Raw genomic sequence first — 26,103 nt, 5'->3', positions numbered from 1 at the left:
CTCTTCACTACGTCTGTATCTTTGGGTAAATACCCAGTAGTGCAATTGCTGGATCCTAGGGTAGCTCAATTTTTAACCTTTTAAGGGACCTCCGCACTGTTTTCCTGAACAGTTTCTGCTGAAAAAAATCCACTGATAGCCTTATGGGGTTTCCTTGTATGTAACTGTCTTCTTTTCTATTGCTGCTTTAAAATTTTCTTCTTTATTACTACTTTTTGCCATTTTAATTACTTTGTATCTTGGGGTGGACCTCCTTGGGTTGATTTTGTTGGGGGCTCTCTGTGCCTCCTGGACCTGGATATCTGTTTCCTTCTCCAGATTAGAGGAGTGTTCAGATATTATTTCTTCAAATACATTTTCTGCCCTCTTTACTGTCTCTTTTTTTTCTGGGATTCCTATAATGTGAATATTATTACATTTAATAGAGTCACTGAGTTCCCTAAGTCTATTCTCATTTTGCATAATTTTTTTCTCTTACTTGCTCAGCTTGATTATTTTCCAATTCTCTGTCTTCCCCATCATTAATTCATTCTCTGCTTTCTCTAGCCTGCTATTTATTCCATCAATTATATTTTTAATTTTAATTGTTGTGTTCTTCATTTCTGATTAGCCCTTTTTTAATCTTTGTGTTAAGGGTCTCGCTCATGTCCTCCAGTCTTTTCTCAAGTCCAGTGAGTGTCTTTATGATCATTTAAATTCTCTTTTGGGTATATTACTTATCTCCCTTTGCTTAGGTTCCTTGATGTGATTTTGTCCTGTTCTTTCATTTGGGACATACTCTTCTGTCTCCTCTTTTTGCCTAACTTTCTATGTCTGTTTCTGTGTTAAGAAAGTCAGCTACATCTCTTGCTCTTGAAAGTAGTGAGCAGGGCTCTTTTAACAAGGTGCTGCTGGTCCTCTTCCACAGGAGGAGGACAGCCACCGCAGAGACCCAACTGCCTGGGGTCCCTCTGTGAAGTGTGTGCAGGCAGGGATGAAATTTTAACAAGGTGCCTGCATCCTCCACGAGAGGTTGGGAGACTGGAGTTCAGGAGGTGCAGTGTTGGCGAGGTTTGCACCAGTCTCCTGAGAGAGAAGACCCACAGTGCCAGGACTGAGGTAGGCCTAGCTGGAAGTATTGGAGCTTGGTGTAAAGAAATTAGGTAGTGAATGCCAGCTCTGCCCTGGATCCCATAGGTAGCAGTGTGATTATGCTGGGGGGTCAGGAGAGTGAAAAGGCACTGGCCAGCTCCTTTGTTCCTGGAGAAGTTCCTCAGCTGACTCTGAGATTAGTGACTTAACTCTCCCTTCCATGTACCCCAGGCATTTTTTCAAATTGCTGCTAGTTGTGCTGTCTCTTTAAGGCAGGAATTCAGCTTCCTGTTGCCCTCCAGGCTCTCCTAGAGCCAAGCAGCAGATTTTTAATGCTCCTGGCTTTAATTTCTGCTTGTTGTAAGAACTCAGGAAATTCGGCCCCTGTGATTTTCAAAGCCAAATGCTGTGGGGATTCATTTTCCCTGTGCAGGCTCCCCAGTGTGATGGTCTGTTTCTGACCCCTCTCTGGGCCTGCAGCTCCCTCCCTCCAGTGGCTAGACCCTCCAGTTTAGCTGCCCACTGTGTCTTTGCCCTTTACCCTCTTTTCAATGTGGCCTCTTAGGTGTAGAATTTGTTCTGCTACTCTTCCTGTTGTTTTCTGGGTTATTTGCACTGATATGAGTATTATCTAGTTGTATCTGTGGGATGAGACGAATTTAGCGTACTTCTACTCCACCATTTTCCCGGAAGTGCCCCTGCCATTTGTACTTTCTATGACAGGTATAAAACTGATGACAAGATACAAATTTGAACTTCAAGAATAGGGCTGTAGGAGTGGACCACGCTGGATGGATGTAGGCTATAAAGGGATGTATTGTCTTTATATAAGTAAAAAATAACAAAATTGGCTAAAAGTTAGTGTACTTTTCATGGTCACCGTGCACTAGCAATTCTTTTATCATTGATAAAAAAAAAACTTGTCTTAGAAAAAAAAAGTCTTCTGCTTGCCTAAGTCCTATGTAATTGCTACAGTTACTACTCAACTTTAATAATATGTAATCAAATGAGCATGTTTTATTACTTTTCCTTTAGTAAATGTTGCATTCTACATGGAGGTTAATTTCAGAACTTTTGATTGTCTGTTGGTTCCTGACATACAAGTGGACTCAACTCTGTGCTTTGAGAGTTAGTTATCAATAGTTTGGAATTGTTCAAGCTGCTTTAGACTCTGTCTCTCCCCACCCTTTCTTTTTTGTCTTCCTACTTTCTTATTAAAATTTGCTCTTGGGAATAATTCTGGAACGCTTTCAAATTAAAGATAAAATGATTGATAAAATTTTACAATATGCTCAGGGATATTGATATTTTATCAAGTTACACCGGAGAAATGAATATGCTTTTTAGAGTTTCAGATGTCATTTAGCTGGGTGAATAGGTTAGATACTTGTAGGAGGAGCAGGGCTCTTCTTGAAGTAACCTTGAACTATAATGTATTTCACTGCTACCATACCTCTACTTGCTTTTAAGGATTTTTATGATTATGTGTTTTTCTCTACCCTTTGTATGCACACTATAGAAATTACTTTCTTTTATTTTAAAGGCCATTCTTGTTTGAACATTAGTAATACTGGCATAAACACAGTCCGGGGAAATCTTGGGGACCCAAAGCCTGAGAGAGTAAGAATCTACCCTGGGATTCCCTGTGAAAGTGCCCTAATGACTAATGACTAAAGAAAAGGTATTTTCTTTTTTTTTTATTAAAAAGGAAGTATTTATAGAATGTTATCAGAAACACCTAAAAGTCCATAAAGAATGACATTTATGTACAGTTTATTTCAGAGAAAAATCACCCATATTCTGCAGCTGAAGTTTTCAAACTGTAGAAGTTCCATCAAACCCAAAGGTATGGTTCATTTGGGGCAAGTACACAAGGCAACAGAAGACTGTCCCTGTTAGATTCCTCCTTTTTATCTCTTAATAGACTTAAATATCATAGGGAGTCATTGAAATGGAGTTGGGGATCTGTTTATTTTATAATTAACATAGAAAGAAATGGAGACCTTCAAGAATTTTTTGCTTCGGGTTGACAAATTATTGTAGTCTATCACTTTTTGATGTAAACTACTTGGTGACTACTTCATTCTTGGAGATATGTAAAATGAAGAGTCAACAGGAGGATGCTTGAGTTTTTAGATTTAACATAGAGAAATTGTGTATATTTCTTAACTAGGGACATTATTTCTTCTTTCTGATTTCAGAGAGTAGTTACAAAAGCTCGTTGTGTTCATTTTGAGTAACAGGCCATAATGAGAGAAATCAGCCAGAAACTGCAAGCCAAATGACAGAGATCAAGAGCAAATACTTTAGAATAATGACATCTTTGATAACTCTATTACATTGGTACCTTTACACCATGGGGAATCTCTATGGGGAATTAATGAATGTTGGGTAATAAGAATTTAAACAAAGAACTTTCAAGAGAAAATCTTTGATGGTAGTTCGAAACAGAATTAAAGAGACTAAAAGCTAGTCTCTGTGCCAGGTCATATTAATAAAGGCCAAAAATAGGATCAAAAGGACCAACTATGTGGAGCTGTCTGAGAAACTGGGGAAGAGAGCCAGATTCAACAGGGAAGCTATTTGCATTGTAAGCTACAAAAATATTGAAAAGTTAGGTTTGAAATGCATAGTGAAACATATATATCTGAGGTTTTGTTAATATCAGTAGAAAAGTAACTACAAACAGTAAATATCCTCCTTAATTTTAAATTTAAAGGACAAATTGTTTTGTAGTATTTTTCATAGACCTATATTTTTCAATGTCGGATGTTATAAATACTACATGTTCCCAAATAATATCTATATATTCGAAATATTAATTAAGAGCCCGAAGTATAAAATTCTTTTTTAAAAAAGATTTATTTATTTACTTGAGAGAGAGAGAGAGAGAGAGAAAGTGTGTGCCTGCGTGAGTTGGGGGTGGGCAGAGGGACAGAGGGAGAGGGAGAGAGAATCTGAAGCAGACTCCTTGCTGAGTGTGGAGCCAGAGGCGGGGTGCGAGCCCACCATCCTGAGATCATGACCCGAGCCAAAATCAAGAGTCGGAGTCTCAACCAACTGAGCCACCCAGGTGCGCCCCCAAGTATAAAATTCTGAGATTGTGATGATGTATTTAAAAAAGTGTTCTAAAAATAAATAGATATATAAATAAATACATAAATAAATGTTCTAGAACATTTAAAGCATTAGCAGAAAACATTTTTTATTATAGGAGTATATCATTTTAGCTCTTGAATGTTACTACAGTAGAAGTATGTGATCTCAAAAAAATAATAAATTTTGTATTGATTCATAAGAATGTTTTACAAATTAAGGACACTAATCTTTTGGGTGTTATATGCATTAAAATATTTCTCTATTAGGGGCGCCTGGGTGGCACAGTGGTTAAGCGTCTGCCTTCAGCTCAGGGCGTGATCCCGGCGTTCTGGGATCGAGCCCCACATCAGGCTTCTCCACTGTGAGCCTGTTTCTTCCTCTCCCACTCCCCCTGCTTGTGTTCCCTTTCTCACTGGCTGTCTCTCTCTCTGTCGAATAAATAAATAAAATCTTTAAAAAAAAATATTTCTCTATTAATTTTTTTTTGGTAACTATGGGTATTTATGGGCTTAGTACTTTATGTGCCAGGGACTCTGCTTAATAATGGAACTACAGCAGTGAGCAAGGATCACATCTGTTAATCTCATAGTCTGATTCCTTCACTACTACTTTCTTGTGAGCTATCCTTGGAAAATCCTTCCCCATCCCAAGATTTAATGAATATTTATCTATTTTTTTCATCTGGCACTTGTAAGAATCCAGTTTTTACATTTAAATCTTTGACATGTTGAGAATTTTTTTTGATATATGGACCATTGAACTTTTAAACAATTTTAGTGGTCTAGCTCTAAGTAAAATGTTATACATTTATAAGTAAAATATTTAGAAATATTTAGAATGTATAGAATGTTTTGTCTTGTTTATTTGTGAATAGTATATGCTAATATTTCCCATTTTCAACCCTCTTCCTCATTTTGTGGTAACAAATTGGTATGGGGTTGTTGGGAGAACTAGTCAGTAGGAAATTGTAAAGCATGACTCAGAGCTTAAGTGTACCACGGCTGAAAAATTCCAGCTAGATAATATAATGCCCAGTACAGAGCTAGGGCATCTTTAAAATGCAGCCACTCCTGAAAAGTTTAGCTAATGTAAATGGTTTTATTAGACATGACGCATGAAGACTAAATTGGATTTCATTGCTCATCTTGATTTAGTAATCTCATGTGCAAGTTTATGGTGCCCTTTAGTGTGATTAAAGATCTAAATTAAACTTAAGTGTTTATTATTTAATGAGACCATTTTAACAGCTAATATAGAGCTCTTTGCTGATCTCAGGGTCATATAATTCAATTGTTGTCTTCCTAAACCAATTTTTTTCTTTTAAAAATGAGAAGTGATTGGGCTCTACTGGGTATATAAGCAAATGCACTTTTCTGCATATTATGTGACATCTCACTAATCTGGTTTAATGGTGAAGAGGGAAGAAAGAAAGCAGCAAGTTTGAACTAATTTAAAATGTGAGTTTAATTAATAGAAAGAGGCATCTTAAGACTTAAAATGTATCTGATAGACCCTTGACTTTGACCAGGACATTTAATATCTGAATCTTAGTTTCTAACGGTATAGAATGGTAATCATACCAGCTTCCTGGACTACCAGTCCTTTGATAAATAAATAAGATAATACATATGATGGTCTTTTCAAACTACAAGATGTATGCCCATTTACTATTGATATTGTTAATTTAAATATAGACAGTAACCAAAATGAACATTATGCATTATGTATGTGCTTTAAAGAACAGATAACTCACATAATGATTACAAATGCATTTGAATACAGTCAGAGTTTTACAAAGTCTGGCATTCTGAACAGGCCAAAAATTTCTCCTTTAATTCTAATTATTCTAACATGAACTAAGTTACATTATTCTTTGAACTAAGTCACCAACTTTATGAGAAGTTTAAATGTGACATCAAGAAGTATTAGCACATGGTATTTCAGTCATTATTTGCACAGCAATTAGCATAAAAGCTCAATCCTCTCATTTGTGTGTCTGTATTTGGTATCTTTGTTTCTGTTCATTTTGTTATTTGTAACTTAAGTGTAAGTAGGATAATGAACAATCTCTAATTTTTCAATTGAATACTTTCCCATGAAATAAATCATGCTTCTATATATGAAATTCACTAAAACCAGAAGAAAACATGCAACTCTCAGTCAATTTTGAGTGCAGATGTAGACTTTGCAATTGGTTTTGTTGCACAGTACCTCTGAAGTTTTAGGCAAAATAGTTTTAACTGCTTTTTGCCTTAATTTCTTCTTAAGAAGTGAAGGTAGTAATAAGCCCTACTGCATTGGAGTATTGAGAGGACTAAATTATACATTTGGAACATAGATTNTAGGCATTCAACAATTTTATTCTTTATTATTTTGTCTTGATTTCCAAAACTGTTACAAGTTTAAGAACTTTATAAGTTGCTTTGTGTGTGGCCTGTGTAATTTTGAATGCATACCAAAAGAATGTGTTAATCTTTAGATGAAGCTAATACAAAATTTCAACTTCAGTGTACACACACAAGGTTAAAGATGTCTTTAATGAATTATTGATTATTTGCTGTGCAAGTAAATAACTATAATTTCTGCATATTTATTTAGTTGGGGGAAAAGCAGATTTATTTTATTAGTTTATACTTATTTATCCCAACTACCTCTCTGTTGATATGCATCTCAGTCAGTCAACAAGAACAGTACAGTTGACCCTTGAACAACGCGGGGATTAGGAATCCCAACCCTCATGCAGTTGGAAATCTGTGTATAATTTTTGACTCCCCCCAAATTGAACTGCTGATACCTGCTCTTGAGAAGCCTTATCAACAACAAAAACACTTAACACATATTTTGAATGCTGTATGTATTATATACTGTATTCTTACAGTAAAGTAAGCTAGAGAAAAGAAATGTTATTAAGGAAATGAGGCAAGGATCAGGCTATTCCTAGGGGCACGTATGTAATTCAGAAGAAGAAAACGCTGTTCTTGAGCTACAAGCAGTGTACGACTTACCTGGAGAGAGATTACTTATTCTTAAACTGTATGCTGTGTGCCTTGGTAATTCATAGAAAGAAAAGATGAGTGTAAACTGGACTCGTCAGGAATGTGCCTTGGAGGAATGGGCATTTGAACTGTGTCTTCACTGAAATACAGACATACGCTATATTAGTCTCCCAGGACCATGATATCAAAGTACCACAGATGGGGTGGGCTAAAACAACAGAAACTTATTCTCTTATAGTTTGGAAGGCCAGAAGTCCTGAATCACCATGTCAGCAGGGTTGATACGATGGGGAATCTGAAGGAGAATTTGTTGCACCCCTCTCTCCTAGCTTCTAATGGCTCCCAGCTATTCTGGCATTGCAAGCTTGTAGCTGCATAACTCCAGTCTCTGCCTCTGTCTTCACATGGCCTATTTCCCTGTGAGTGTGTCGTCTTCTCTTCTTATAAGTACAATGGTCATACTGGATCAGGTGTACCCTGCTCCTAACCAGTATGTTGTATTAGGGGTTACCTCATCTAGTATGACCTCATCTTAATTCGATTACATCCACAAAGAACTTATTTCCATAAAGGTCACATTCACAAGCACTGGGGGTAAGAATTTGAATGCATCTTTTTTTCTTTTGCTGGGAGTGTGTAGGGTGGGGGTGTGGGGGTGGGGGACACAATACAATCCACAACATGCAGAGAGAAGAAGGGAGAATATCCTAGGCTAGAAAGATAGTATAAATATAGGAAAAATTTTTGAGATTTCTCCAATTGTTTCTGTTGTTTACTGGAATTTGACTTTTTCTAATAGTGTCTGGGACATTAACAGATCTGAGTGCTTTCTTTTAAAGAAAAATACTGAAATTTATTTTATATTTAAATCTCACCATATAACTGTTTTTGTTTTTTGCACCAGGATATGATTTAGATGGGATTTTATTATATTTGAATACTGCAAAATTGCCTTGTAGTTTTTACTTAGAGTAAGACTAACAAAATGGAAACAGCTCCAGGGCTAGTATTTCCTCATATTTCGGGACAAAATTTTCATTGAATTTTTTGATCAGTTCTTCCTAGTTCTCTATTAGCAAAGGTTTCTTGATAAAACAAAGCAAATGAGCTCCTACATATCCAAGGAGAAAAATCTAATCTGAAGAACTAAGTTTTCAAAAGAGCAAACGTTATAAAAACTGCACTGAAACTGACTACTAATGTCTAGTCAGAATGAAAGCAAGAGCATGTGAATTCCATACACTTAGAATTGGAAAATCAATGACCAAATGGCTTAATTTGACTGAATTTGTCAGTTATCTAGTTATTTCTCCTTATTTACAATAGTAAAAAGACACCATAGGATTGTGGGTGAATCTCTTTCCTTCTCTAGGTTAGAATTGAAGGATAATTTGTCCACACCGCCTTAAAAGATAGTGTGAACAATTGGAAGAAGTGAACATGGAAGGAGACAATAGTTAAGTCAATAGATTACTTTGTTTAGCTTTTTTGTGTGTAACAAACATTTACATTAGATAATCATATATCATGAGTTTCTGCAATCACAGAAATAATCATGTATTTCATGAGCTTCTGCAATCATAGGAATGCAACTTTATTTTCTTTAGGCAGTCTAAACCTTTCTTATACCACGGAAAACCTTCAATCAATGCATTTAAGGCCATCTATGTATAATAATCTAATTAAGGAAGAAAATGAGCAGTTAATAAAGGTCAATGAAACAATTAACTATTCAGTTTTACTCTTGAAGAAGTAATACAATTCTTTTTTATAGAATATGGAGCAAGTCATAACAAAAATATTAATTATCATCAAACAGCTAAAGGAAAAATACACTAGGTCTTTGATATATCAAGAGTACATCAGTATGCTAATCAGAATAGATCAACCCAAATGAAATAAATTTAGAGAAAAAAGATCAAAGACAGACTTTATTAGACTGTTTGGGAAGATAGAATTTAAAAATGAATTCCCCTTTATCTATGGAGTGAATAGATATTGTAACTTTCTGTTCCAAGCAACAAACTAAATTAATGGAAAATATCTGCACCCTATACTAAGACAAGACATTTTACTAGGTGCAATAGCTTCCCCAGCTTCACTTTATCTTATTCCCATATATCCATAATTTACATGGAAAGCACTTTGAAAAACAATCTGCAAAGAATGAGCTTCTTAGATGACTGTCTTGTCTCCCTGTGAAAAATGTAATCATCCATAGCAGAACCACTTCTGTCTACAAATCAGTCATTAGAGCTGGAAGGTCTTAAGCCAAGGGCAAAGAGTTTTTTTCTTTTTTCTTTTCTTTTTTTTTTTTTTAAATATTACCATCTAAGTTCTCATCACTTTTGATTAATATGATATATGCACATGGAAAAATATCTGTGGGCATATTTAGATAGACAGTGACCTAAACCCTATTGTGGTTTATTTTTGCTACATAAAACCAGGCATTGATTTTGGGGATGCATTTGATATATTTGTAAGCATGGGTGGTTATAACAGAAGATCTCCAATAATGAGAAACTCTACTGCACAGAATTATCAGTCCTTCACAGTCTTTTAAACATAGGTACAAGTTACCTACACTTTTGGGTTGCTGTTGAATTCTTTAGGTTTCAGACAACAAAAGGGTACTTGAAGTATACTTCAAGTTTTTTTAAGCTTAACTATATTGAGAAATTGCTAAAAATAAGGAGTAGTTCATAATTTGAATCTTAGAATTTAATTGTCAACACTAACTTGAAAAACATACAGGTGGTATTAGGGGGATATGTGTATGTGTGTGTATGTGTTTGTGTCTGTGTGTATATGTGTGTGGGCTGGGGGAGGAGGGAGAGTTCTGATAAAATGTTGGGAGAGTACACAAAATCTTGAAAAATCCATCAATATCCCACTCCCCAATCCTTGTCCTATCCCCCTCCTGCCCAGTATAGAGTATCTTGATCGGCCTTTTACCTTTCGCCTGGAGTCTGATTTTGCTATTACTTACTCTTTCTACCTTCACTTGTTCCATACATCACTCCTCCGTGTCTTTTATTTATCTTCTGTTTTCTTGTTCTCACATCGTCATTTACTAGTTATCCCCTCATTTAACATTTACTGTATAGCCTCTTGAACATGTCAGAGTAAAGCACTAAGTAAATCTTGTAAACAGCCCTTTGGTATGTGCAAAGAAAAACAAAGTTTCTAGATTATAATTTCTTCTCTAAAGTTGAAATTTCTAAATTTAGGGCATATAAAATATTACATACACATGTAATTGTTATTCATGTGATACACTCCTCACACTTATTTAACAAAGGAATTATTGCCAGTGATTTTATTTGTTATAGACAAATCTCTTCACTCACTGATTTTGTAAAAACAGACTAGAGTGCTCTTATTATTTGTTAGAATTGTTATCTTTTTGGAAAAACTCCAATCATGACATGCTTTATAATGGTTTCCTGGATAATGAGTAAAAAAATGAAACAGAAAACGAACGTGAGCGTACTCATTCAAAAGTAAATCTTTCAGTGGTTTCACTATAGGACATCTGAAATCTCAGTTTCTTTGCTATCTCCTGTCTATACCACAAATGATACCTGGCTGATTTGGAACCCTCATGACTACCAAAACTAGATTTTTGATGCTTACATTTTGCTGGATCCTTACATTCATATATCCAATTGCCTGCTTGACATATCGGCCTGGTTATTTAGAACGATAGTGAACTAAGCAGGACAAAACCAAACCTTCTTGATTCCCTACCCCCTCAATCCATCTATCAATATTGCTCTTCTCCCAAGCTTCTTTATGTCTTTAAATGGCACCAACAACCACCAACTTGCCAAAATCTAGGAGTTATCTTAGATTTTTCTGACCCCTTCCTCCATGCCCATTCTTTAAGACTTTCCTGCCTATTTTACCTCCAGAGTATATCCTGAGTCAACCCCATTCTCTCCATTTGTGCTACTGCCTGCCATAGCCTACTGCACCACCATCTCCTGATCTCTACATAGTACTGGCTCCATATAATCATTTAGAAGTTAGCTTAGATATTACCTTCTCCAAAAAGCTCTCCCTAAATAGTTTGAAATAGCCACCTAGTCATCAGTTCATGCTTCACAAACTAACCAGGGTGTAGTGGTTCCTGCCCAAGGAACTAGCTAAGTCAGGTTAAAGTCCAGCCTTCTAGTTAGTCCTCAGAATTTTAGGAACATCATGATAAAATTGAGTGAGAGTGGCTAACCCTTACTCTGGAATGAAATTTGATTAGTGTTGATCAGTGTAATGGTAACTCCATTGTCTTTGCCAGTGTTTGGCTTAGGTATGAGGAGATGACATCGTCTGATCCAATGAGACATGAGGTGAAGTCTTCTGAGTGTTTCTGAGAATATTTTTGTCATTCTTACCAACTATATGAATAGGGGTCTTGCCTTATTTCATATGTTTGTGGTCATAAATGACTTTATGACAAATATATTTGACTGAGATAACAAGATGGCAAATTCATTCTTTCCAGATTAACAAATGATTGCAAAGTTCTTCGCATATAAAAAGTCTCAGAACATTCATTCATTCATTCATTCATTCATTCATTCACTCTTTTAAGAATTAATGAACACTGAGAATGAGTCACATTTCATTGATTCACCCGTTGGACATAACTAACAAGCTAAGTCAGGTGAAATTGAGATAACTTTTAAAATGTGAAGTTAAAAAAAATGTGAAGTTAAAGTACTAATTAGTGGAGTATTTAGCAGTGACCTTGAAGGAGGAAATATACTTGCTGAGCTTCAGGGTTCCTGAAGGACCTTCTTAGAAATAGTTTCAACTACTTTCCTTCTCAAAGGAGATAAACTCAAACTTGGGAAATTATTGTAACTTCTTTGGTTAGTGTCTGAAATTTTAAAATCATGCTAATTTGCAGAGATGATGTGGATTTAATGATCTTATCTTCTGAGAGATAATTTGCCTCTGGTCAGTTTCTGTCACAGTTAATCAGCATGTTTTGTGCCATTTTCTAATATATAAACATGGTTTCCCACTATCGTACAGGGCATGAAATGTTATTAATCAGCACATAGGCACCAGTGGGTGGGTAGACCTTGTACGTAGAGTCCATTGCTTAAAGACAAGTGGGGAAGCTTTACAGATTCTGTTTCAATTTTACAGAAATTCCAGGCTATGAGATCAGTATCACTCATTTAAAGCGTTTACCCATTTAAAATGTTACCCATTTCTAGTTTCACTTCTGCAGTATATTATCAGTGTGACATTGGCAAATTTCAGTCTTCACACCAGTCAAATGGGGATGAGCTCAGTTGCTCTTCCTACACCATAGATGTGATGATAAAATGAAATAAAAATGTGTTAAATTTCTTTGAAAACTCAAATGTGATATAAAAATTTAAGTTTTTGAAAATTATAATTATTGTAGTAGATACAATCTAAGAGTTTCAATACTGATGTTCAAGTGTGGAATATTTTTCATATTTGCTTTTCTATCTCAGACCCCACCTCCCCTTGTCACTCATTTCTAGTTTAAAGCAGTTTCATTTCAATCAACTTAGGATACTGTGAGTGTCCATTTCCCAGGATTTGGGCAGAACTCCCACACAGCTGCAGAGTCCCACTGGCCAAAGGAATATGGTGTCTGAACTTGGCCCTTTCTCTCTTCTCAGGTCACTATGTTCACACAGCTGCAGAAGCTGCAGGTGTGTTTGTGTGTATGTTAATGTCTGCTTTTATGAGTGACCATGACTGGTGATGGCAATTGTGATGCCCTCTTCCTTTGGGCATTATTGTTTCTCTACTAACACCAGCTGTCTGCTGGCTCCCTCTATGCCTCTGGCATGTGAATATTGGCTCTCTCATTATCATATTTGTTAGTTCTTCTGGGGAATCTGCACTGACATCCCCTCCAGTGTGGGTGATTTTTTTTCCAGCCGTAACCACTTTTTATCCTCTTGGTGGGAAATCTTGTAACTAGAGTCTCCCTACTTTACTGGGTAGCTCTCATAGGATGCTAACGGATGGCTGAAGCCCCTCTTGCTTTCAGGAGTACTTAGATATCCATGTAAGCTAAGTAGTGGGATTACAGAATACCTTTGTGGACTACCCTGTGCGCTCTGGCTCTTAGCTTCACATCTGAAATTTCCCTATGTTCTGACAATATAAGGTCTGTTTGCAGGCTTGTGGCTTTGAAGCTTGGGGATGGGAGACAAGAAAACCCATCCCCAAAGGAAGGGAGATCAAGGTGTGTGGGCGATCATCGATAACTTACAAACTCTGTACAGTTAGGAGAAGGGACTGTGTTTTGCCACAACAATCCTTTGGAATGTTAATACTTTGAAAACTTTATGGAGGAGGTACTTAGTTTGCTTTTCTTTGGATTTAGAAGGTGAATCGTGCACTTGTTTTTGTTCTTAGCTCTGAACTGTTTTCAGTGTACCACTGAAACATTTAGTCTCTAACCCAGGTGGAAGCCCTGGGGGTCAGAAATATTCTTTACATCCATCTGCAAGTTCCACTTTTATGAATGCTTGATTGTCGCATGCCCTCATAACATTTGGTCCATGCCTGATGTCAGGGTCCTGGTCACATTGGACTGTCCAGCTGTTTACGTGTTTGGGTAACCCACTGGGGCTTTTTGATTGCAGCGGCTGCTCAGAGACTGGTGCATAGTAGGTGTACAGTAATGTTTTTTGCACTGATGAATAAAATAGATGCATGAGTAAATGAAACTTTGGAAACGTAAAGATAGCATCTTCCATTTAATTATTAAGTGCCCGTGAGCAACTTTTTTTTTTTTTTTTACTAAAAATTATTTGTTGTTTATTTGAAATTCAGATTAACTGGGCATCCTGCATTTTATCTGATCATCAACCTGAAAGAAAATCCCTAACTATCCATTATCTATACCAACAAAGGGACCACTTCCTGCTATGCATGAGATCAAAGACATTTTATACCATAAGGTAAGTGAAGCAACATATCCTAAAAAGACTCAGTCACTGAATGATCACAGAATCTTGAAATGTCTGTGTGAGTATGGAATATGGGGCCTGTTTTTCAAATGATTCAGGTTATCAGTGGGGGTTAGATCCAAGTTTTCTGGGTGATGGGCTACTGGTTTTATGAATCTAGCAGACTGGCAAGTAAGAGAGGAAAATGTATCTACCATAACAAATGGGAAGTGGAGAATGGGCAGGACAGAAAATAAGGATGTGGAAAAAAAAAACAGGAAGAAAAAGAGGGTTGTCGACTTGCACATTCAGGAAGAGTGAGATGAAAAAGACAACCTTCCCTTTGCCTTTCTCCTCCTCTCTAGCCTAGTTCAAGCTACCCAATCTGTGACCCTAATCCAGAACACAAGTAAATAAGGACTTTCTTCAAAATGAAGCTTTGATACATAGTTATACACCTATGTACAAGCAACTCTGAAGGCCGGAGAAGTAACTCCAAATTTTGGAACCTTGGAGGCTCTACAGATTATACTGGGTGGGTTTCAACCAGTTAGTAGATCTTAAATCACAGCACCTAGAGGCTTGGCCTTAGAAGTGTGTGAGTGAGGGGTGCCTGGGTGGCTCAGTCGTTAAGCGTCTGCCTTCAGCTCAGGGCGTGATCCCAGAGTGCTGGGATCAAGCCCCACATCGGGCTCCTCCCCTGGGAGCCTGCTTCTTCCTCTCCCACTCCCCCTGCTTGTGTTCCCTCTCTCGCTGGCTGTCTCACTCTGTCGAGTAAAATCTTAAAAAAAAAAAAAAAAAAAGAAAAAAGAAAAAAGAGAAATGTGTGAGTGAAAATCAATCAAGAGTAAAAGCTTCATTTTCTGAAAATAATTGTGGCAAAACACCACATTCCTGGACTGAGGGAAATAAAATTGAGAGGAGGACATGATTGGAAGGAAACCTCTAGAATTCCACTAATCCCAGGTTCCTCAAATTGGTGCAGGTGGTAGCAATGTCTGGGTCACCTGTCATTACACTGAAGTTTGATAAAGAAGGATGATTCACAGGAGCAGCCTTGCTGGTGCTTGAGGATTGTTCGACACTTGAAATGACTTTCGGATCAATTCTTGACTAGAGTCCACCTAGGTCCCTTTCATGAAGACCAAGCTATCAGAGTCAACCACCACTCTTGCCCCACCCTGTTCACATACCCTGTCATTGGGTTGATAATTGTATCCAGTGAAAATTTGTATTGGAATCTAGAACATCAGACTCTACCTCCAGCCTGAGGAATTCTGACCCTTTGGTGACTTCCAGAGTCCTCTGGACACAGCTGTCAGTGAGGTGGATCTCCCTTCACTGGCCTTGGTGCTGGAGAACAATGCTTCCTGAGGAGCCTGAGGTCAGCGAGAGGCAGCAGAGAAGCCTGCTGCCCAAGGGAGGAGGATGAGCCCAGGAGCAGAGGGGCACCTGGTGACTTCTACCTGGACAGCTCATGCCAAATCCTTGCTGCCCCCGCAGGCCTTAGTTTCCCCCTTAGTCCTGGAGGTGCAGAATCTAACACCCTTCCCAGGTGCCTTTGTAGGCTTGGTGCACGAGCAACTTTCTAGATAGCAAATACTGTGTGTGGTAGAAGTTTGCTATTCTTTTCATCAACGATGGTTTTATAAGTTCATGTCAATGTACCTCCAGTTGTCAGATACTAAGTATGAGTCAACTGACTATCCAGAAAATAGTTTCCTTTCCCATATAGAAAATATTTTACTTCATATCTCCCCAGAAGCCAACAATAGGATGACTGCAGCTTAAAGTAATAAACCAAGTTTCTTCCCTGCCAACCTACTTACATGCCTAAATTATTATGAATTTTTTTTTCTTTTTAAGCAGTGAAATCTAGAAGTGGTTTCCAGGAGTTAAGATCTTCTCATTTTTGAAACGAGAACACTTAAAATCCCCTCCTCCAATGCTATGTCAGACTTGTGTTCCGTTAAATTATCTCATGACCTTTTAGTAAGCCTCATTTTATAATTTCATCTTTTGAGAGAATCATTTATTTTGCTCGTCTTCCTCTTAATTTTGTGGATATTTGTCCTTTCATTTTGGAGTTTAGAACTAATATTAACTTAAAAAACTGGAGCTTAAGAGAAACCAGAGTAAGTTGTTCAATTATCCTTGACATTTCAGTAGCATTGAAGTGTAAACTTTTTCACGGAATTCACAGCATGTCCTCACCTTACTAGCTTAGCTGTTCAGTTCGTGTCAATAAATTTGTCGGCTCTGCTCCTCAGCAGATGCAAATGTTCAGTTATTTGCATGGTTCAAAATGAAGTCTGATTTGAGAAATCCCTGAATTCATATGCATGTTCTCTGTTATGAAAAGTTTCTTGTACTATTTCCCATGTTCTGGAAAGGTTTCATTAGCTTTGCTTTTGGTACATCAAATTTTTGCTTTCAAATACAGATTTTGTTTTCCCACTCAACACACAGATAATATGGGTCAGGCAGGCCCATGGTGGAGAGGTACAGAGGCTTACTAATATTATTAATTCATTATGAGCAGCACAGTGACAGAGGAGAGAGAAGGTGCAGGTTGAATGGATCTGTGTTGGGCATTTGCAGGTAAGATGGGACTGGGAAGGCATTGAGGGGCAGGGCAGAGTTGGGTATCAGCAAGAGAACTGTTAGTTGGGCCTGTGTTGGAAAAAGGTCTAGGCCAAATGAAGATGAGAAGCCAGAATAGTACAGATCAGGGTAAAAATCATCCAAATAATGTACTGGAGAATTGATATGGATAATTCAAAATAATATATATTTTACTTGGTGTATCAGTCTGTTAGGGCTGCCATAACAAAAGTCCCACAGATTGGGTGGCTTAAATAACAGAAATTTATTTTCTCAGTTTCTGGAGGCTGAACATCCAAGATCAAAGTGACAGCAGGTTTGGTTTCTCCTGTGGTCTTTCTTTTTGGCTTGCAGATGGCCACCTTTTTGCTGTGTCCTCATGTGGCCTTTCCTCTGTGGGTGGGCATCACTGGTGGCTCTTCCTTTTCTTTTAAGGAAACCAGTCAGATTGGATCAGGACCCACCCTAACTCTCATTTTAACTTAATCCCTTCTTTACAGGCCCTACCTCTAAATACAGTCACATTCTGAGGTACTGGGGGTTAGGATTTCAACAGATGGATTTTGAGCCCATAACACAAAAATAGATGTTAAAGCTGTATCATGTATGAAGTTAGTCTGTGATCCTAGAGTAGTAGTTTCAAACATTAAAATACTAATTGCTAGGTCCCATCCTGTCCCTACGAGTTTCTGATTCAGTAAGTCTAGGAAAAGGGCTGAGAATTTGCATTTCTAATAAGTTCTCAAGTGACGCTAATGTTGCCGATCTTAGGACCACACGCTAGTGGACAATTAAAGAAATTTATTATTCAATGTGACCTGCTGACAGCTTGAAAGAAGGAAGTGGGGATTCCATGGAACTCAATCTGCCAATAACCTGAATAAACTTGAAAGAGGATTTATGCCCAGAGACTCTGGAAAGGATTGAAAGCCTTGACTTTGGCCCATGGGATTCTAAGTACAGAACAGTTGAGCTACACTATACCTTGACTTCTAACCTACCAAATCTGTGAGATAATAAATGGATGGTGTTTTAAGACACTCTTAGTGGTAATTTGTCTTGACAGCAATAGAAAACTAACAGAAGAGATCATAGTTATTCTGTAAAAGCCATGTGGACAGATCACTCTCCCAAAATATGTGGTTATTCTGTATAGGTTGGCTTACATTTTATCAAGTCTTAAAAGGCCAAATAAAGACCTAGTCACCTATTTCCCAGAGTGTGTTCCATGGAGAAAAGATGCATGACATATCTCTTTCCAGAGGAGTCACAATGCACATTTTCACATAAAGGCTCTGCTAAGTCCTGCAGGAAAAAAAATTAATTGATTTGCCTAACTCAATAGTTTTTTATTTTTACAAATTTATTTGACCACTAAATTCTTTAAAAATAAAATGTTTGTGGGTCTATCACCTAAAACTCATTAAAAGCATATAGATTCTGCTGCTCCAGGGACTGTTGATATTGGGACTCTTTCATGCCAGACATGTAGGAAATAATTCCAAATCCCATTTCCTTGGGCTCAAGTCCTGGAATGTCTATTTCAAGAGATAACATTTTTCTAGTGAATTTAATAAAAAATAAATTCCCTCTCCTCACAATCTGTATCTAGATGTTGCAGATACCTACAGGCCAGGCAGATAATATAAATGAGTGAAGTGGGCTGATTGTAAAAGAATAGGAAGTCATGTGGCTCATGCATACATACGAGAGTTTTTCTGTAGTAGATATCTCTAGGTATGGCTATGTCTGAAGATTTTGAACTTTATTAGGTATGGCCATATTTCTTTCCTAAGTACTTATAGCAGTTTTTCACTCCCACCGGAAATATTTAAAAATTCCATAACATTTTATTTCTTTCAAATAAAAAAATTGTTATCTAGCAAGTATGACAAAGTGTATTAAATCAAGTGGTGGGTTGGGTAAACATGTGTCTATTTTCTTATTTGTGTGATATTTTTTGTTTGAAATATTTTGTAACTAATCATAGAGATTTAAAGCAATAAAAGAAGGGATAAATAAAATTGCATAGAGAGCTGTAGGGATTGTGCAGGCTGGAGACTATGACCTATATAAAGCAAGCATTCTCTTCTTCACTCCAGCTAAACATGATTGCATAATATGGCATTGTGAAATGTGCTGAATTTTTAAGAGAAGCCTCAAATTCAAATTTTTTATGTGAAAATTTCCAACATTTAAAATAAGGTGTGGACCAAATAAGACCCGTTTGTGTCTGGGATTTATTTGGCCGGTGGGCTTTTGATCCTTCTCCGTAAGTCTTTGAAGGAGTTGCTTACTGGCCATGCTCTTCTTCCCTTATCAGTATGTGGAGTTTGTGGGAGGTTATTTATCAGAGAGTCTACCTTTCCTGCGCCTGGCAAAAGCAAGTATGAAGAAGTGCAGTTCTGAGCTCTTTAACGTCAGAATAAAAAGCAATAAGCATTCTTGGCTTGAATGGTTTTTTGAAAACCGGAACCAAACGGATAGGCTTCAAAAACTTCCTTTGGTCCACAGAATAAAAGGAAAACATAGACAAACATTTAAGCCCTGTTTTACTTTGTTTTTGACTGCTCTTTTTGTTGTACCCTTTGTTTCAGACCAAACTGAACTTGTTATTTTCTAGAGAAGGAGCATAACAAGAATTTAGAGCAAAGGCTGTGGAATTGAACTCACCTGGGGTTGAAACCAGGCTTCATCATTACTTGCTGCGTGACTTTGGGCAGGATTTTCCATTTCCCTGATCCATATTATCTTTACTAGAAAATGGGGACAACCATCTTATTCATATTATAGGTTTGTTAAGAAGATAAAATGGGACCATATATACATACAGGTCCTAAGAACAATGCCTGGCACACAATAAGTGTTTGGTACATGTTAGTTTATATTATCTTCTGTAAAATCAGGATAATAACAGCATCACTATTAGGGTGGAATTAGATAATATTCATAAAGTGCTAAACAAGTGCCAGGCACAAATAGGAGCTATAGTTCTTATTCTCCGTGCTTTGGCACTAATCTGTACATAGGCTAGTCTCTCTGATGTAAAGTTCTTTTCCAGTGTCTGCGTGCTCACATGCTACCCATTTTCAAATGTCATTTCAAATGCCACCTCCTTCAGAGAGTGGTCATTCACTCATTCAAAACATATTTATTAAGAACCCTCTTCTGAACCCATATCATTTTATCTTGGCACTTTCACTTTTATACTTGTACTATGTTGATTTTTAAAAAATAAAAATGCCAGTTTTTAGAAGGCAGGATATATTTTTTATTCATCTTTATGTCTCCCAACCTAATGCAGGGGTAGACTCAAAGTGAGCAGTAATTTTTTTTTTTTTACCAAAAAGGAAACCTTTATGGAAATTCTCCTTCTCTCACTGGGGGATCTAATTATTGTGGCAGATGTGCTTCCATCAAAAAACACGAGGATTCAGTCTTAAGAAATTATGCTCATTGAGAAATGGTACCTTAAAAATTTTTTTGCTACCTATCTTTATCCACAAAGAATTTTTCCCACCTATCCACAGAGATTGACATGTCCCAACAACCTGAACTATTCAGAGGCTGGGAATTTGTATCATCAGAATCGATAGGATAACTCACTTGTAAACATCTCATTCAAGAAATCAGAGTTGCTGTTCAAACCAGCAATAGATTAATGTGCTTAAAACTTCCTAAATCATTTAAATTCTTAGCTAAATCCTTGACAAAAATGTAACATAATTTTATCCTATTGATTGGAAAGTTTCCTGGTTGCAGGAAGGTTACACTGACATCTCTCCCCCTATTTAGTTATGTGAACTTGAACAAATCATTCTACCTTTCTAGATATGATTCCTTGTATGTGTAAAGGGACAGTTCATTATTTTGAGACTGTTCACTAACTTCTTCTTACTGTCCTAATCTGTGAAAAGCAAATCTTGTAATTGGCAGCTCATTTTTACCTCATCTGTTCCTTCTAAAAATAATTTTTAATAGTATTTGGAAAAAGGCTAAAGGCAAAGTAAAGGAAGAGAAAGGAAAGTCAGGTTTTCTGCTGACTGACGAAGGCTTATTTGGCGGGGGCTGTTTTGGAGAAGATGATGGTACTGACCAGAGCAGCTGTGGGTTGTCAGAAAGGGAATAGGAGAGTACGAATATCAATAAGTGAGGCTGTGGGTTGTGTGTTCATGTGGAACAAGATGCCAATGCCACCTCTTTTTGCCTCGAAGTTTAAGAAAAGTCAAAAGGCTGAGAGCATTTTTGGGGAGTCACATTCTAAACTGAGGTGCTCAGCAACCTAGGTGGCACCTGCAAAGGGGTGATCAAAAGTAGATTTTCACAGCAATAATCCATCACACATCCATATAGCACAGAGGGTGAGGCTGAAGAAGCTGAGAGAGAGAGAGGATTTATTGGAGAAAGTTGTCAGTGTGTTGGATTATTCTCCTTCACCAACCATGCCCCCAGCAAAGGGCATGGATAGAAGAATGGTTCCCCTTTACTTTAAACCCAGTGGAAAGTTTGTGTGTGTCCTTTAGAATGTGGGGGCTCCAAGGTTGATATTTGACTCATGCCTGAAGAGAGCTGACCCTGCATCTTCCTGATCATGGAGGAATGAGGGCTGTAATAGAAGCAAGCTGCACTTCCACCAATAGTGAGGCAAGGTGAGATTTCTTGGAGACAAATATGGAGCCCATGGATGGTGATAGTCAGAGACTTCTCAAAAACTGTCTTGCCCAAGAAGGCTATTGGACAATAAGACCCAGTGGATAGCTGCAGGGAGCCAGCTGGAGGAGAGGCACGCATGTGCCACTGGGAGTGTTGACTTGCTGTCCTAGGTCCTTAGTGAGGGGGTCTCTGAGGTACCTTCAGAAGTTTCCCCATTTCCATCCTGAGAAAAAGGATTAGCTTTGCACATCTGCCATGTACATGGGCACCAATCCCTAATCCTTCACAGAGCAGTTGTGTGAGACATATTCTGAACTCCTTCCTCTTCTTCTCAGTACCCTGACCTATATGGGAGAGGAAGCAGGGCAGGCTTACCATATCCCTTCCTTCCTCACTTGGGGTTCCAAACTGGGATCAGATGTGATCTGAGGGAGAAGAGAAGTTCTAAACAGTTTTGATTTTTACACTGACCTGGATAGACTTACTTGATTTTATACCAGTCCATGTTTTTTTTTTTTTTTTTTAAATGCCCAAAACAAAGCTTCCACGTATTTAATGTGTAATAGTGACTGGAAAAGCCATGGAACCTGTCTGGGACTCCTTCCAGAAGGGGAGAAAATGAGTCCATGAAGCTAGTTTAATGGGGAGCAGTAAGAAGAATATAGTTGCTTTCATCGTTCAATGAGTCCAGCTCCCACTCAGTGAATCAGTTACCATGGTTTATGAGAAAAGTAAGTAAAGATGGAATTCAAAAAAGTTTTCACTTTGATTATTAACTGAGCTTTTAAAATATGCCACTGTTATAAAACTGATTCACATGAGACTCTGGATTTATTGTAATTATATATATATATATAAAAGAAATGGATTACCTGTCTCCTCCAAAACTGTATTTCCATGATTTTAAAAACTGATATGGTGCTTTGGAGTGTGTTTAGAAAAGAAACTGCTAAAAGCTAAATACCCTAGTGTGGAATTAAAATATCTTCAGTGCAGTGTGTCAATATATATTAGGATTGAATTTAATGTGGGGATTAGATTCCAACGTTACCATGGAAGGCAAAAATCTGGCACATCAGGAATTACCCCCTGAAGATCTTTTAAACTATTTATTCACAAAGTATACTTGGTAGTTTCTTAGGAATGAAAGACTATATTTCTTGGGTAGTCCATCACCCATTTATTCATTTGACAAACCTGTATATCCTTCAAACTTAAAGTAGATGCCATCTTCTTTGGAAAGCCTTGTGCCATTTCCCTTTCTATTTGTGCCTTAGCTAGATGCTCCCGAGATGGTCTGAACTTGGGTATTACAGCAGTTAGCACACTGTGCTCTACTGTAACCATCTGTTTATTGTTGTGGGATGTTTAACAACAGAAGAATATCCTAGTCCACTGGAAAGAGTCATATAAACATTTTCAGTTTCTCGAGGGCTGACTTAATTTTAAGAATGACGCCTAGCACTCCTGGAAATAGAATACATTCTATATTTGGTAGTCTCATTGTCTGGATTTGGATTATAGCTGCTTTAAGAAGATAGGATTTAAATGGTGAAAAGGAGACTGATATGTTTTTAAAAATTGAATGTTTCCAAGTTACATAATTAAAATGGCTTATAGTCTGATTTCTTTCTTCCTTACTTTTCTTTCCTTTTTTTTCCCCTGCTAACTTTGCTTTTGATGGACTTAACTCTTGGCTTAGGGTTTGCCTTGGGAAATCAGCAATCCAGCTAAAATCTAATGCTTTAGTTCTTTAATAAACATATGTAATATTTGACTCATACAAAAGAATGCGCAACTTAAATTTAAGTTATGAAACATAATAATGCAACAAACCTCATGAACTCATCTCCCCACTAATAACCCCAAATTAGCAGTAACATTGAAGCTACTTACAGTCCTTATTCTATTTCTTTGCTGTCTTTGACAGCAATAATACTTAGCATTAAATTGCTTTTTAAAAAATATTACCTCATATAAATGTAAATAATATGTTTTTACTTTTGCTTATTTTTAGCTGTATTCAATGGTATCATGCTGTATGTAGTGTTCTGTGACTTTTTAAAAAAATTACTATTATGCATATGAAATTCATCCAATATTGTATGTAGTGTATATTGGTAGGTAGTTGAGTGTTGTATATATTGATTTATTTTCACTGATAAATAATATTTCATGGTGTGAGTATTCTCTAATTTATTTATTTATTTTTTAAGATTTTATTAATTTATTTGATAGAGAGACGGTCAGCGAGAGAGGGAACACAAACAGGGGGAGTGGGAAAGAAAGAAGCAGGCTCCCAGTGGAGGAGCCCAATGTGGGGCTTGATCCCAGAACGCCGGGATCACGCCCTGAGCGGAAGGCAGACGCTTAACGACTGCGCTACCCGGGTGCCCCTAATTTATTCTCTTTTTGATGGACACTTGGGTTTTTAAAATCAGTTTCTTTGCTACATAAACACTGCTGTTATTACCATTTTGAACGTCTCCTCCTGAATACGTGCCAGAGTGTTTATAGGGTATGGCTGTGTTTTAATTGGGTTCAGGACACGCTACCCCTAAATATGGCACCTTGGCACATTATGTATTTTAAGCTGAAGAAATCTGAGAAGTGGCATGTTCAGGAAAGACCTTCCTGTGAAGCAGGTCACAAAACTCTCGTGTGACAGGTGCTCTCCCTACACTTGGAGGAAAGGAATATCTTGATCTCCAAGATACTGAGAGGAATCTGAATGAACAGGCCTCGCTGTTTCCTCCAGTTTACTACACTTAGTTTATACTCTTTCTTTTGCCCTAGCACATTTTTCCTTAACTCTACTCTTTATCAAACCTAGCATAAAGCATTCAGATTTAACCACTTCTTTGGGTGTTTATTTCTTTATGAAGTTTCCTGTAGCAAGTGAAATTTACACTAAATAAATTTGCATGCTTCTCTCTGTTAATCTGTCTTTTGTTATAGGTGAGAAATTAGAGGGAAAGGACATTTTTCTTTCCTATACTGTATATCTATATCTGCGTACATATATCTATATTTATATGAATATACACACATAAGAATGGAATGATTGAGCTGTGGTAAATTCATATGTTCAGATTTATAGGGAGATGCTAAAATGTTTTCCCAACTGATTGTACCACTTTATACTTCTACCTGTTATTTGTGAGTTCCTCTTGCTCCAATGCTTGTCAGCTCTTTATATTCTCAGATTTTTAAAGTTTTTGCCAATATAGTAAGCATAATATTAATTTTACCATAATGGAATTTCATTGAAATTCTTTTCATATTTTTATTGGCCTTTTTTGTTTCTTCTGTGAAATGCCTGTTCATACCATTTTCTTATAGATTGTAGAAATCCTTCTATAGTCTGTAAATTAATCTTTTGTCATTATATGTGTTGTAAATATTGTCTGCTCAGTTATGGCTTGTTTACTTTACTTTTTCTAAAAAAAGCCCTATTTTCATGAACAAAAATTTTTAATTTTGAAGTTTTCAAACTTAACTTTAAAAAAGAGTTGGCTACTTTTTGTGTTTGGTTTGATAAACTTTCCCTTTCCTGAAGAGATGAGGATAATCTACTAGATTTTCTTCTAAAAATCTGGAAATTCTACCTTTTTATATTTAAATTTTTAGTCTGGCTGTGATAGATTTTTGTTTGGGGTGTGAGGTAGGGATTCGATATTTTTTCCCTGAAGGATAACTAATATTTCCAGTATTGACTGGCTTCCAATTGATCTGCAATGTCATGTCTCTCATGTAACAAGTGTCCTTATTTGTATAAAAATAAAACTAATCTAATGTCATATATTAACATTCCCTTGATTTCGAGCTTCTGGAAGACAAGGTAGTGTTTTTGGCAAAGTGTCTGTGGTAAGAAAAATCAATAAAAATAGATCTTTATTGGGGCACCTGAGTGGCTCAGTGGGTTAAGCATCCAAATCTTGATTTTAGCTCAGGTCATGATCTCAGGGTCATGAGATCAAGCCCTGAGTCAGGCCTCTGCACTGGGTGTGGAGCCTGCTGAAGATTCTGTTTCTTCCTCTTCCTCAGCCCACCATGTGCACCCTGCCCCATACCCGCCCCCCCCAACCCTGGTGCTGTCTCTCTCTCTCAAAAAAAAAAAAGATCTTTATTAAGATCATTAAATGATAAATGACAGCATAATACTTTTGCTCAAAAGATTTTTTGTAACTTGTTTACCAAAGTTGATATTCACCTAGAGGAATTTTTATTTTATTTTATTTATTTATTTGAGGGAGAGCGTGCACAAGTGGTGGGGAAGGACAAAGGGTGAGGGAAAAGCAGACTCTCCACTGAGCAGGGAGCCCGAGGCGGGGCTCGAATGCAGGATACTGGGATCAAGACCTGAGCCGAAGGCAGATGCTTAACCAACTGAGCTACCCAGGCACCTAGAGGACATTTTTAAAAAGGTCTAGAATGTCGTAATACATTTGCCTGAACTTACAGACTTTTAAGTTCTGAATCTTGGGAGAATTTAACTCTTTCTAGCACAGATTATAGAGACAAACAAAAAGCTTGATATTTCTAGAGTATGGAAAATTTGAATAAAATACAAATTACACACGAATCTCATAACTTCAAGTAAACATTTATGGTTTTAAAGAATAAAATAGTACATTTCTATATAGCAGATTTCTCCTGGTACCTGATAAGAAGAACTAGGGTGGGGTGGGGGTGGGAAGGTAGCTGCTTAAGATAGAAACCTTTCA

At 37.2% G+C, this 26,103-nt stretch overlaps 1 long non-coding RNA gene across 1 annotated transcript in view; it reads left to right on the top strand.

Annotated features, from left to right (window-relative positions):
* The window catches only part of LOC121105556, an 80,348-nt gene that overhangs the window by 33,752 nt on the left and 20,493 nt on the right, over positions 1-26,103 (top strand). Inside the window, exon 2 of the long non-coding RNA XR_005838161.1 lies at positions 14,004-14,131. This is a non-coding gene — a long non-coding RNA (uncharacterized LOC121105556). The remainder of the gene's footprint in view (positions 1-14,003; positions 14,132-26,103) is intronic.

The sequence above is a fragment of the Ursus maritimus genome, unplaced genomic scaffold, assembly GCF_017311325.1.
Source record: "Ursus maritimus isolate PB19 unplaced genomic scaffold, ASM1731132v1 scaffold_1, whole genome shotgun sequence".
NCBI classification, from domain to species: Eukaryota; Metazoa; Chordata; class Mammalia; order Carnivora; family Ursidae; genus Ursus; species Ursus maritimus.
Note: the sequence above shows the minus strand (reverse complement) of the source record. Positions and strands in the feature narration are given on the sequence as shown.